Source organism: Cornus florida, unplaced genomic scaffold, assembly GCF_030987335.1.
Source record: "Cornus florida cultivar Cherokee Brave unplaced genomic scaffold, ASM3098733v1 CherokeeBrave_3.0.0_Hap2_Chr04, whole genome shotgun sequence".
Taxonomy (NCBI): Eukaryota; Viridiplantae; Streptophyta; class Magnoliopsida; order Cornales; family Cornaceae; genus Cornus; species Cornus florida.
In genome coordinates, this window is record NW_026775574.1 from 24,479,560 (window position 1) to 24,493,727 (window position 14,168).

Genomic DNA, 14,168 nt, shown 5'->3' on the forward strand with positions numbered 1-14,168 from the left:
TTTTTTGCTTCCTCTAGTATTTTCTTTTTTATCACTGCAATGTAATGCAACTCATATTCAATCAATTCTTAAACATGTATTAATTAATATAATTAAAATTAAATAAATAACAAATAATAATCAAATTCAGTCTAAATCGACTAAATAAATAACTCAAATTAACTAATTATTTAAATAGATTATTTCATAAATAAATTACTTCTTTTGACGAAAAAGAAAAAAAAAAAGAAAGAAAGAAAGAAGAGAGTGCTAGAGAAGGTAAACAAGGCATAAATAAGTTAAAGTTTGTAGTATAAATGGTAGTTATGATAATATAAAATACGGGAGTGGGAGTGATGCATTAACGAACTTTCTTGTCATTTTTCTTAAAATATAAATAAATAAATATGGAATGCAATCCTAGAAAATGAAGGTGCGAATATGACCTCTCTTGAAAAACAAAAAAAATTAGTGAAAATAACATTGAACTACAGCCCTTAGATAACATAATGTAAATGGTAAAAAGAAAAATTCACAACACAATTTCACAACACATTAGGGCATGTTTGGTTGTCCAATTTCAACACACTTGTAAGTTGTATAATTTGGGGCTTCCCCACCTATTCAGGGATTATCATGCATCATATATTTCACAAGACAAATTTTTCTGAATTCTCCATTTCAATTCAGCATGGAAGTTCTTTCACTTGCCTGGTATAATTGAACCTCATATGATTTCAAACATATCAACATCAAGAGTGTAAAAAGATATTTATTGCTTGCAAAATCATCACAATTTACACGTTAGGAGATTATCATTTGTGCCTCTCCTTTCAAATATTACAGAGTTGTACAATGTCCCTTCATAGCTGGACTAAAATCAAGAAGAAATCACAAATTTCAATACCTGGGCCAAATTAATATTGTTTCTGCTGTGACAGTAATGAACCAAAAGGGCAGTGACACCGGTTTCTACTTTCTAGGGCAAATTGTGGCTGTCAGGATCAAATCAAGCAAAAGGGAGCTACCGGATGCCTCATGCTCCGCGATAGGTCAATCAGGACATGCATCAAATAGTCCAAAATCAACACGAGACACCAAAAAAAAAAAAAAAAATTAAAAAACAATAAAACAACAATACTAGTAATTATATTAATAATAGTTCATAATATTGAAACTTAGAAAACAAGGGTGACAAAAGAATAATAAAAAGGTAATAAAAAACTGAATGTGTGAGAGTCTAAAGTCGTCAAATCTTAGCCAAACTATTTGTATAATAGGTCATACTTTTCGGAGATCCTCTTTTCAGCTTAGAGCATTACTTTGAGAAGTAAATATGATTTAGAACCCAAAAACATGTGTTTGCAAATAGAACATGCACTGATCATCAACATCACCAGTATAATGTTGTAAGAATTTGGTTATGGCATTTAGCTTCTTCTTGTTTATTTTACTTTATTTTCATTGCTATTACATATTACAAATGTCAAATCCTCACGCTAAAGTTTACACAGAGACTATGTTACATGGATTCGGATATGTATCTATGCGTCAAATATGTCAAATCTCCAAACAGAATGACACATTTTCACTTTACCCCAAAAAATAAAATAAAATAATTAATAAAATGAATATTTAACTCATTTTAAAATAATAATAAAATATAATTAAATGATGGGGTATGTTTTTTAAGTACATGTCCACCCAAAAGTGTCGGACACATATCTCATATCCATGTTCGAGGCATACGTATCCAACACAGGTACTTCACTACTTTTGAAGAGTCCATATAACAGAGCACTGGGATCACATTCCCTATACACCTTTTGTTAACCATCCTAGAGGTGGAATCGAGCAAAAGATGTAGAAAAAGAATAGACAAATTAAGGCTCCGTTTGTTTCGACGCAAAAATAAAAAAAAAAATTCTTCATCAAGTAAAATATTCTTTTATTTTTACTTTGTCGTGTTTGGCAAAGGTCTATGTCGAGGTTAAAGTCGAGTCCATCCGACAGGGCATGTAAAATAACTTGCCGAAAATTTATGGATAAATTATTTTTGTTAAATTTTAATATTTTTTTTTTTCGTAAATATTTTACGACAATTAAACATCAGAAAATTAAAAAAAAAAATTCTAAAAAATATTTTACGTCCAAACAAACGGAGCCTAAACCAAGAAAGAACATGTTTCTTCACCTCGCTAGAGAGGAGAGAACTTAAAAAATTATCAAAAAACAAAAAAAAAAAATTTACTTTGAATCGCGAAAATGAGGGGTCAAATAAGATGGCGGATTAATATTAAGTTTAAGCTGATATATTCTTTAAACAAAAATAGTACATAACTACAACTAATAAATGACAGGAAAATAGAAAAAGGAAAAGAAAGAGAAAATTACGCTCAAGTATCTTGTGATCACTAGAATGAATAGCTAACATCAAGGATCTTCTGATAAATTCAGAGATCGTGGATCGAAGTATTAAATGAGGGCATGAAGGTTCTGAAAAACGTAGACATTCATGTTTTAGCTATACAATTTCCAAGTGCATCCAAATGTCTCAGTCATAGATATTAACTAATGTTCTGGTATTTATACCACCAGAATTAAACCATCACCATCCATTAAAATGGCAAGGGGTTCTACTAAATAAATTATGATTCTTCCTTGCAATACTAAATAAATTATGATTGACATTACAGTTTTTTTGCAAATTTCTAACATTTCTAGTTTTCAAATGTCAAAATGTTCATTGAAAAGAATGAAAGTTGATAAGCATGACATAAAAATAGAGCACTTCTGACCCATTGAAATTTCTGCACGGCTTTGGAATTATCAAGAGTCAAGCATGTGAATTCTAATGAGTGGTGCAATTAACATCTAGACTTAATAACTGCAGGAAAAAAAAATTTTAAAAAAAAAAAAAAATTGAAAAAAAAATCACTAAGATTAGTAGTAGCCTCATAAAAATGTAATGACAGCTTGAGGAGACAACTATTCAAGGATTTTGTTTACTTGACAACACAATTGAGGGAAAACCAACCAAACAGCATTGTCCGAAGAATCCTAAAAATAATAATAATAATAATAAGATTTAAAAAATAAAATAAAAACACATCATATATTCAGTGGACTAATTTATATTTTCTAGGTTAATTTCATTGGCATCCCCTTAAGTTTGGCCAAATATCATATTAAATTATGTTTCGAAAATTATTATCACTCACGTTATAGACGTTTATTTCGTTTTTTACTTACATCTCAAAAATTACTTTTCAAATATGTCAGACCACTTTTCAACGTAGAATCACAGTCTTTTGAATCTATGTTGACTTACAAAAAGGATTAAAAGACTTAAATATCCTTTTGACTTTGACTATATAAATTTATATTTATTCCTTATCTATATATATATATATATATATTTCTCTTCATGCCCAGACCAATTCCACCATCACCATCACTTCGCCAGAGTTTTTAATTACCACCACCACAATTGAAAAATAATTGAAGTGCAAAGTTGATAAGATTTTTTCATAAATTAAAATGGATAAAAACATTTCACAATTATATTCATAATCTCAAATTCTTAATCTAACACTTTAATTTTTACAAATGTATCTTTAATCTGTCCAATATGTGGCTTTCTATTTTCTATTCTTTCGTATTTGAGATGACAGTACTTGGAAGCAAAAAACAATATTCTGAGAAAATGTAAAGATAGTGACTATTGTAACAAATAAAATTTTCAAGCTCTGTAAATCTCACCAAAACACATTGATATTCAATCTTTTGACACCCATAACCAACATAGTTAACTATAATATGTTTCAAAGTCAGTTGCTCAACATGACACCTTGGCTAATTGAGACCAGAACTCCGGCTAAACACCGCCGTTGTTGGTGCATTCGAAAGATCAGGCTTTGCCATCATTTTAATTGTCCAACAAATCAAACCCACATTGTTTCCTCCTGATCTTCAATTCTTCAAAAACCAATTTATATATATATATATATATACACACACACACTAACTCAGGGTCACCATCACGGAATCAGAAGAAGAACAAATCCATGTCTTCTCTGATCAATCTGACTCTGAAGAATTCAACAACTATTCATTAACAGTGAAAGTTGCCGACATTTACTAAGGAACAGTAAAAGGAAAGATTCCTTCTTATCTTCTCAGATACTGTTTACTTTTAAAGGCTAGAAAGAACCAGAGATCAAAAAAGATTGCAAATGTTACATTTGTAATGAGACTGGTCATATTCCAACAAATCAAACGTGATTTAGTTCATATCTCTTAAGTTTTTTTTCTTCAAAATGGCGATAAATTTATTCTTGAAACTGATGCCTCTGATTTTTGTTGGGGTTGTGTTTTAAAAGCCATTCCACATGACAAGTGAGAAGAAGCCATTTTCACAAATCATCATATACGAGCACAAAAAACGCCTATCCCAACAAAGTTTCAAAAAAAAAGAATTGATTTGTGGCTATAATTCTGAAAAATTTAAACCAAATGAATAGAATTATATTATTTATGAAAAAGAACTTCTGGCAATTAAATTAGTAATAAAAAGATTTCATATTTATCATGTTGCAGAAGATTTTATTATTCAAATAATAAATAACTTGGTGCATTGGTTGATGGATATCTCCGGCAAAACCCTCCACTTCTCTCCACCGTGGTACACCGTACCACCTAGTCTACCATCACCACTGTCGCCGCATCTTCCTCCACCACATGGTGCCTGTAGACCCGGAGAGATAATAGAAGAGATGGGTTGGGATAGGTTTGCCAGAGAAGTTGGGTTGGGATGGTTTTGCCAGAGTAGCCGGAAAGGTGATTTCGACGGTGGGTTGTCGGAAAAGATGGTTTTGAACTATATTTAGTGAATAATTTAAATTCTGTAAAATAAAAATTAAAAATTAAATTTAAAAAAAAAAAAAAAACATAAAACTGAAAATTCACAATTTTTATTTTTCTACTTTAAAACCCAGAATTTTTTTGGGGAAAAAATAAACTGTAAAAAATTAATTCATATCATATTACCAAAATTCAATTGCAATAATTATCACTAAAGAATTTACATATAATTCCACAATAAAGAATTGTAGTTTTATACAGAAAATAAACAAACACCAATTTATGGATGAAAACATGAGCCTGAGATGATGACTCTAGTGACTAAAAGAACGGGAGTGACAAAAACGAGCAAAGTCTCCCTCTTCAACATCATTAAATATGCAAACACAACATAGGATATGGGTTTCTAAGGAAACAGTGATGTATTTAGTGTTGCAGAGGAGAGAGAATGTATAGAGCGATAAAGAGCGATTGGGAAAGAAGAGAGGGAAAGGGCATTTTAGTCGACATTTTGAAATAAAAAAAAAAAAAATTAGGGGTAAAATTATCTTTTTCCGTGTTTGTATAGTATTAGTGATAGGAAAGTAAAATTAGAAGAAATTTTCGAAATATAATTTTATGTAATATTTAATCATACTTGAAGGGATGTCAGTGAAATTAACCATATTCTTTAATATCATTAAGCATACAAACGAGAAAGCATAAAAGGATGGCGGAAAAGCATAAAAGGATGACAGCTATGAGAATGAGAGTTACAAGGACCCTAAATTGTAGCATCAAAAAAGCTAATAAACAGATAACAAAAATAATATCCCATTAATACTACTTCCTTTTTTTAAAAAAATGTGACTTTTAGGAAACGTAACAGTTCAATTTGTGAGAGTCACAGTTTTTTAAAGTAACACTTTTTATGAGTGGTATTTATGAAGTTGAAACTGTATTACCAATGGAATCTTGAAAATTTACTTCCAAACCCGGATATATAATATAATATAGTACTTGTATTAGTGTTTATATTAGGCACAATGAATACTTTTTTATTTTCTTCCTCCTATCTGTATAATTAATCAAATAAAAAATGTAAAATTTAATTAATTTAAGGTTCATGAGACGTATATCGAAATCAATTCTGAGATAATATAGCTAAAAAAATAAAAAGATCACCTAAAAAAGTAGTAAAATAAAATAAAACATTAAATGAAGAAAACAAATTAAAAAAAAAATTCTCTTACCTACAACTATGGAACTTAAATGTTCAAAAGCTCCATATCATTCCATCCACCGTATTCTAAAATAGGGGAAAACATTTTGATTTTTGTAACGGACAATAGTTACCTACTCATTCGTGAGGTCATTTCTACTAACTGCTAATATGATTTAATTAAAAATATACACATAGTTTATGATTACAAACTTAGAGGTATATTAAGTGTATATTTTTTGGAGGTAAAATCTAGTATGTGTATTCTCCGGGGTCATACTATATGATTATATGATTTTTTATATATTATGTGTATATTTTTTATTCGACGACATCAGTGATTATTATGAATGACATACTCACAGTTTTGCTCAATAATTGCAGTGTCTGATTTTGTGATTGGACTACAACTACTCATCATTGAGTAAGTAAGTATGGTCCTATATTTCTTCATTCTCATTTTTTTATTTTCTTAATTTTTTTATAAAAAAATCATGGCTCTCCATTTCATTTATTTTTTTTTCTTTCTATTTCTTTCCACAAAACCAAAGCCTAGTAGTTCAATCGACCGAGAAAAAAATTGTCACATTTGAATTTTTTTTTTTTTTCATTAATAAGAAACATACTTACACATTCACTTTTACTTCTATAGGGACTTTGAACCCTCAACTTTCTACTTTGAAATGTGTTATTTCTATAACAAAATAAATTTAAATACAATACATATGTTATATGTATAATATACGTAATGAAACACTTCCATTCCGTGTCCATTCACAATGGATACGATTGTCCGCGTTGTTTAGGACGGTTTCCTATTATTTAGCTTAAATTCACGTTAAATTCGGATAGTGTTTTGCATCACTGGAGTGGAAATGGCTTAAACCTAAAAACACATACATGCCTGACACCCCATATCTCTTGAATCATGAATAAAAAATTAGGGTGTAAAATTTAAGCATCACCTCCACGCATACATACATTAAAACAAAAATAATGCATACAAGCAATTTAATAAATATATATGCATTTTGTGTGGGTGTGTATCATTACATACAAGTCGATGAAGATATTTAAATGGATTTTTTATATTTTCAAATAAAGAAAATAAATGAGTAAGCAAATATTATAGCCAGAATTATTTACATCTATATTTTCTCATGTTGTCACTTGGTAACATGTTTCATTGTATGAAAATATCAAATATAAAATCAGAACGAATGCATATAGCAATTGAATTTTTAGTTCCGAAGTTTTCAATCCAAAAATTTATTATATACGTGAACATATTCAAATTCCAAGTAATTTTATATCCATGCGTGTTCGAACACTTTTTTTCTTTTCTTTTTTTCGGCTTTTATGTATTCTATTTTACTAACCGTGGTGTCAATTGAATCCTAATCTAGCGCGAGTAGCATAAAAAGGCGTTAGTTGAAAGAACAGCCCAAAAAGATAGGCCCAACAACTTCCATGAGGGCACACAATTGTAACTGAAATATTCTATGTTTACTTCAAGAAATTTAAGCTGGATTAGTTGAAACCATGATTGTTTTACTAAGATGTTGAATCTGTCATAAGGGCTGTAGCTTTCAACTATGATGAATCTGTCAAGTTAAGAAAAATTTCAATTAAACACGAATGCTCCATTTGTTTCGTAAGATATTTTTTTTGAAATTTTTTTTTTAGGTAAAATATATATATATATATATATATATATATATATATATATATATATATATTTTATTTCTATGTGTTTGACAAATGTCTGGGTCGAGTCTATCGGGTGAAACGTGTATAATTGTTTGTCGAAAATTGATGAATAAATTATTTTAGTTAAATTTTAATATATTTTTTTTTCGTAAATATTTTACAACAATCAAACACCAAAAAAGCACAAAAAATATTTTTTTCGTAAATATTTTACGCTAAATAAACGAAGCCATAGTTTAAATTAGCGATTAAAACCATAATCATGATTGTCAAACTTTGACAGTAGCTCTAGTTATATAATTCTATTATGTCCCTTGCTTTGGGCTGTATGTATGACACGAGTTGAAGCATTATATTCTGAGTCTTGTTGCAATTCAACTGGTCCTCAATCGATTCTACTTCTAGACTCTTTTTTTGATGTATTTTTTCCTAATTGTAGTTCACCAATACATTAATGATATGACCAGCTAGATTTTATAAGATTATAATAATTTATGTGAGAGTAATGATAGACATCTACAGTGTTTTACACAGAGATGAGTCTCTTACTCAGGACAGATCTTAAGAGTTTCAAATTTTCGAAAGGCTTTTTTTTTTTTTTTTTGGAGGAGTGCTATGGGTGGTCATGTGACTCTCCGTGAACGGCGAGTCAACCGTCCGGGCTAAAGTCCGAAGAGCCTTGTTGTCCACTGGTGGTGCCTTCTGCTCGGTTTGTTGCCTTCCGGTGGCTCTCTGGTCATGTGTGGTCATCATTGACTGACGCATATCGTCAAACAGTCGGTCTACGATTGACTCTTCTGCCATGAAGGAATAGTCTCGTTGTGCTCCGCCTCTTCTTCCTGCCTGAGTCTTCCATCATACAGGTCCATATGAATGGATCCCTCTCTCTCTACCTGACGGTTGATGTTCGGCGGCACCGCTCTCTCATCCGCTGGTGGTGGTCGGGGGATCGGTGGAACCTCTCGTCATTCCAACCCGGCCCTGAGCTCTTCATTATCTCATCGTAGGGTCTCAATCACGTTCATCAACTCGTCGTGCCTGGCCTACTATAATGACTCGGTCATTTTTCTTCCTTTTTTTTTTTCTCAAATTTTAACGGATATTTTTTTTCCTTTGTCTTTTCCTTTTTGGATTCAGTTTTTCATCGCTTGATGTCGTCTCGAGTGCTCTGGAATGATTTCCGAGACTCTTTTCCTTGGATTGACAACTTCCTTTGGGGATTGTGTCATTTCCATATTTTATTTTTCCGAACACTATTTACATTTTGTCTTTTTCTCGTTTATCCTTTTTCCTTGCACAACCTCAATTTTTGTGCTCGGATTTGATTCCGGTTTTGCATGCATTCACGATATTTGATTTCCATGATAGTAGTATTTTTACTTTTCTAGAAAAGCATGTTGATTGCTTACTTCTTTCATAAAGGGGCATTAATGCATACTTTAGTGTAATTATTCTTAACTTGTGGGGTTTTAGTGTAATTAAATAAAGTAATTATTTTCATCTTGGGGACCATTTTGTAATTAAATTTGGAAGATATTTTCAAAAAGGACCTTTTTGTAATTTTTGAAAAGTGTGACAAGTGTCCCACTCTCATTGGTCCACTCGTCGATATTTGTGTGGAAACACTTTAATGCGTTGGATGATGACATTTAGAGGGTGAGGATTCACCCACTTGTTGGTCTAGGATTGGTGCACTTATTGGCTTGGATGGTTGACAAGTGTAGGTGTGGGATTAAGCTTAGGAAGGAGCCATGGATTAGTGATAAGTGTAAATTCACAATTTAGTCTTGCAAATATCTTTGGGCTACTTTGGGATTATGGTTTTAAATGAGGGTTTTTGTGCAATTGACCATAGATGTGTGTGTTGACCATGGTGTAAGAGCACATAGTGAGTGGAGGATTTCTATTTCCTCCACTCACACTTAACCACATTATTTCATTCTCTTCCTTACAAGAAAACCCTAGCCTCCATGGATGGAGCTTGAAGCCTTAGACATTGACCTTGATCTTTGAGGCCCTTCCACTTACTTTAGACCATAAAACTTGGAATACTTTTTGTTCCCCTCATCCTCCTCTTCAAAACCCTTGAAGGATCTAGCCTAACTCCTAGTTTTGCTTTGATATCTAGAAATTCAATTCTCTAGTGAGGTATTGATCTATTATTTTGAAGTATTTTTATGTCATTATTGAGTGTTTTACATGCATGGAAGTGAAGGACTTGTATTTTGCCCTTAAACTATTTTAACTTAAAATTAATCTTATCAAATTAAATATAGAATATGAAAATATACTCAATTAGCTTTCATTTAGTTTTGGTTTCATGTAATTTGGATTTAAAATGATTTTTTTATGAATTTTACAAGTTGAAGGTAGCAAGCTGAAAAATCTGTTTTGCGGACCGAAAATTTGGGGCGATTTCATTTCGGTGGTAATTGGGATTTTCATTCCAATTGAGGTAGGGAATGTTTTAGGATTATTTGTGTGTTGTATTGTGTGTTTGTCATGATTATACAACATATATGTATGCCTTGTATCAAATCTAGAAAATTAGGAATTTTTTTTTCTTTGTATAAGATTTAAAATTTATGATGATGTATAACTTTGATTTGAATTGTAACATGTTAGGAAATTATGCTTAGATATGTTGGTTAACATATATTAAATTTGGATCATTTGATTAAGAATTACAACTTTTACTTAATATTTATCTTTAGTGAAAGTTTAATTCACGTGGTTGTATCAAGCATTAAATCAAGTTGTAATGTGGTATTTAAATAGGCCTTGACATGTTCTCTAACATAGATTAAATTGAGGGTATTTAGAATTGTTTAAAAATCTAGAGGAAATTAATTAATCAGCTTGATTAATTTTGTTTTAAGTGTTTTAATCACTTAACTTGTCATTTGATGTTATATATATGATGACCATGACATGTCTTTCAATATATATTAAATTGAGGCTATTTGGATTAACTTGGAATTTAGAGAATTTAACTATTTATGTTTAATTAAATTCTACTTTATTACTCCATGGATTTAATTTCATTTTGGAAGTTGTTTCTATATTTAAATCATGGATTTGGATTTGATGTATGTTCACTTGATTACTTTTGAGCATTGAATAACATAGTTGTTACTTTTATATTCATGGGAATATGTTTTTCCTTATTGAATATATTGTTGCTATGTGTAAGGAATTGCACACTTTATATTTGACATCTTACATGCCATAGTAGTTATGAATTTTGAGCATGTATTGTATAAGTTTCCAAAATTTGGATTGTGCTTGGTAAATAGTTGATATCTTGTATATACATGTTGATATATATACGTTGTTGCACAATTTGTTGATTTTGGAAACTTGGGGATGTCGTTGTTTGGCTACGGCTAGGACTTGGTTCTAGTACGGGGGATTGTCCCTCTATATAGTCTAGTGCGCATATAGGGAGGTTACCCATGGGCTAGTAACCTTAAAGTAACTATGTTGTCGGTCTGATCCGGCGTGACGTCCGAGTATCCACTTTGTTTGATTTCGTATTTCATTTCAAGTTAATAACTAGATGATATTGTAACTTGTTGTTCCTTATTTGATTTCATATTTTGAACTTAAGATGTAGCTTTGTGAAAGCATGCTTCATGCGTTGTATTGGAAGTTCCATTGTTGGTTAAATTGCATCGATATCATAATTTGTGTTTTGATGTTCAAATGTAGTTTAGGAATGACCTTATAGATTCATTTTGAACATAGACGTTAGATGGCATGACCCACACTTGTTGTTTTCGTATTTTGGATTTCAAATTGAAGACTTTGAGAATTTATATCTTATTGCCTTGTATAACAGGTTTCCATGTTGTTTGAATTGCATGAACAATGTGATTATGATAAAAATGATCTAGGTAGCTTAGGATGCTCCCTAGGTCTCATCTTGATATAGACGTTAGGTGGCATGAGCCCCTTTAACATGTTTCACCATAAGGTGATAAAATTGTAAAATGTTAGGTCGATGCATGCTCATCTCCTACGAGTAGCTTTATGTTACTCACCCCTACGATACTGGGGCATATTTCAGGTACAGGACTCAGGATTTGAAGATTCCATTGCTCCTTGGATGGCTTATAGTTTCTAAGTTTCTATTTTATGCAAGTGTTAGCATAAGATGCCTCTTTGTAGCGCTATTTGTTTAAACTTGTATTCATTGATTCGTATATGTAAAGTATACGTAAGTGCACTCTTTTCAATGTATTTAACATGTATGAGATGAGGTCGGAGGCCAATGACATGTATCTCGTTTTCTATGCATTTTTTTTTCAAAGTTTATTATGAAAATTTTGGAAAATATTAAGTCATTGATTCATAACTTTCGCATCGGATGTTGGAATTTCATATCTTTTCTGCTCGGACTTAGAATCAGACGATTCTTGAGTCTAATTTTGTTCATTTTTCGTTGTCCTTCCAATGGTGTGCACAGTGGCACCCTTTTCAGTGAGAAATGACCATTTTGCCCTTAGTTCATCTCTTTTTGGGTTAGGCATTCTTGCTTCATTTGCTTGGCTCATTTGAGTTCCGTGGTTTCATGGAGAGTCATTTTGGGGCCTTAGGGATGACGTACATCTCTTGAGGTCATTTGGCTTCTTTCGCTTCCGCATTTCGGGTCCGTTATCGTGTCAACTTCCGGTTCATCACTAATACACCGAGTTGAGAAATCCGGGTCGCTACAGGTGGTATCAGAGCTCCTAGGTTTGAATACCTTGGACGACGGGTTTTGGGTGCATATCATGCTTATGTTGCCATGCTCTATATGTTTATATGCTTCATGATAACATGTTTTGGTTTGATAACATGTTTATGTGCTTACGTGCTACATGTGGTATGCCGTTTGTTTAGCATGATTTAATTATTATGTAAAGAGCATGACATATGATGTATTCTAGATCAGATTTGTATATGTATAACTGTATTGCATATTTGGCATGACACGAGATTGGTCATTGAGGCTCGATTGAGGTTGATGGTGATTGTAGTCACAGTTGTATTGTAGTTTAGGTTGTTGTTAACCTAGAGTTGGTTTTGAGGTAGGTGGAGAGACACCTTTTGTTTAGGCTCTCTTGGGGTGAGCCATTAGGCACAACCGTAGTACTGGATTTGTTGATTTTAGGCCATGGTTAGGTTTTGGACCTTTTGGGATCCTTGGTTGTTTTGGAAGGTTCCTCTGAGATTGCAATTTTTGTGGGCGGGTATGTTATGGGCGGGTGCATGGCACTGTTATGCTACCGTACTGACAAGCTACGAGTGCAGTTCGGATGGAATCAGCGTTGGGTTTTGTTCCTACAGGTATAGTCATTTTGATCGATAATGATGATGGTTGTTTTGGGGATCAGTCATAGTGATCGATTTGGTTGTCTGATTGTATGGCTAGATTTGCCATTTCCTTTGAGTTCTTCTTGCGCGATGACGCTTTTGGGGTCAAGTCAATTGATAGATGCTTCGGGTAGAGAGAGCATTGCATTGTTAGTGTCACTTGTAGTGTCACCCTTAGATTCAGAGATGGATTGTAAGAGTCTTACCATTGTGGTAAGGGCTCACGTTTGTTTTGAGACAGGTTGTTGTTGCATTGGTTTTTGGAGTCAGTGTATGGCTAGGACTGGTCTTTCCTTTTCACCTAGGCACTCTAGAACACGATGTCCATAGGGTTCATTGTTGCATCACTTTTGTTTTCTGCAGTTTCATTTACTACCATGTTAGTAGTATGGTTTATGATATTGTGATGCATGAGTAGATGGAGGTCTATCCACGTTTGCCTTCTTGTTGTGTGGCAATAACATGCCTTTCTTATATGCTTCGAAATGCCATGTTGTTACTGCACTTTAATGACATGCTTTTGTGCTTATGTGGAGACGTGCAGCATGTGCTTTTGATTTTCATCTATGTAAGTAGATTTTCTTTCTAGTAGTTGCATTCTTTGTTATATGCATGACTTTCAGGTTTGGTTTTCCCATTCGTTTCCCTTGGTCGAACGTAGTCTGTATGCGGGTTTCCACAATGGTTTTGTGCTGGTTTGTGTTAGGGACTTCACAAGGAGTGAGTCTCTTCCCTCTGTTGCGTTGTGCACTGTTTTGGGGTTGGTTGGTCCATGAGGATCATCGTTGTTGTCTTGAGTCCTTGGTGAGGATTTGATAGATTTTGGTTGACTTACTTCCATGTAGGGGGTGAAGTCGTTGACTTTGTTGTCGTTCATTTTAGAGATGGAGTCGTGGTGTTGTCCTTTTTAGGACTGGTGGTCCCCTTTCTTTCGTGTCTTCCCTTGGGGAGTTCCTGCCGTGGTTGTTGACGGTTATGGTGCTCAAGTGAGTTGATTGGTGTGAGATCATTTTACGAAGACTTATGTCCATATCTTTGAGGATTGTTTGATTCGTGA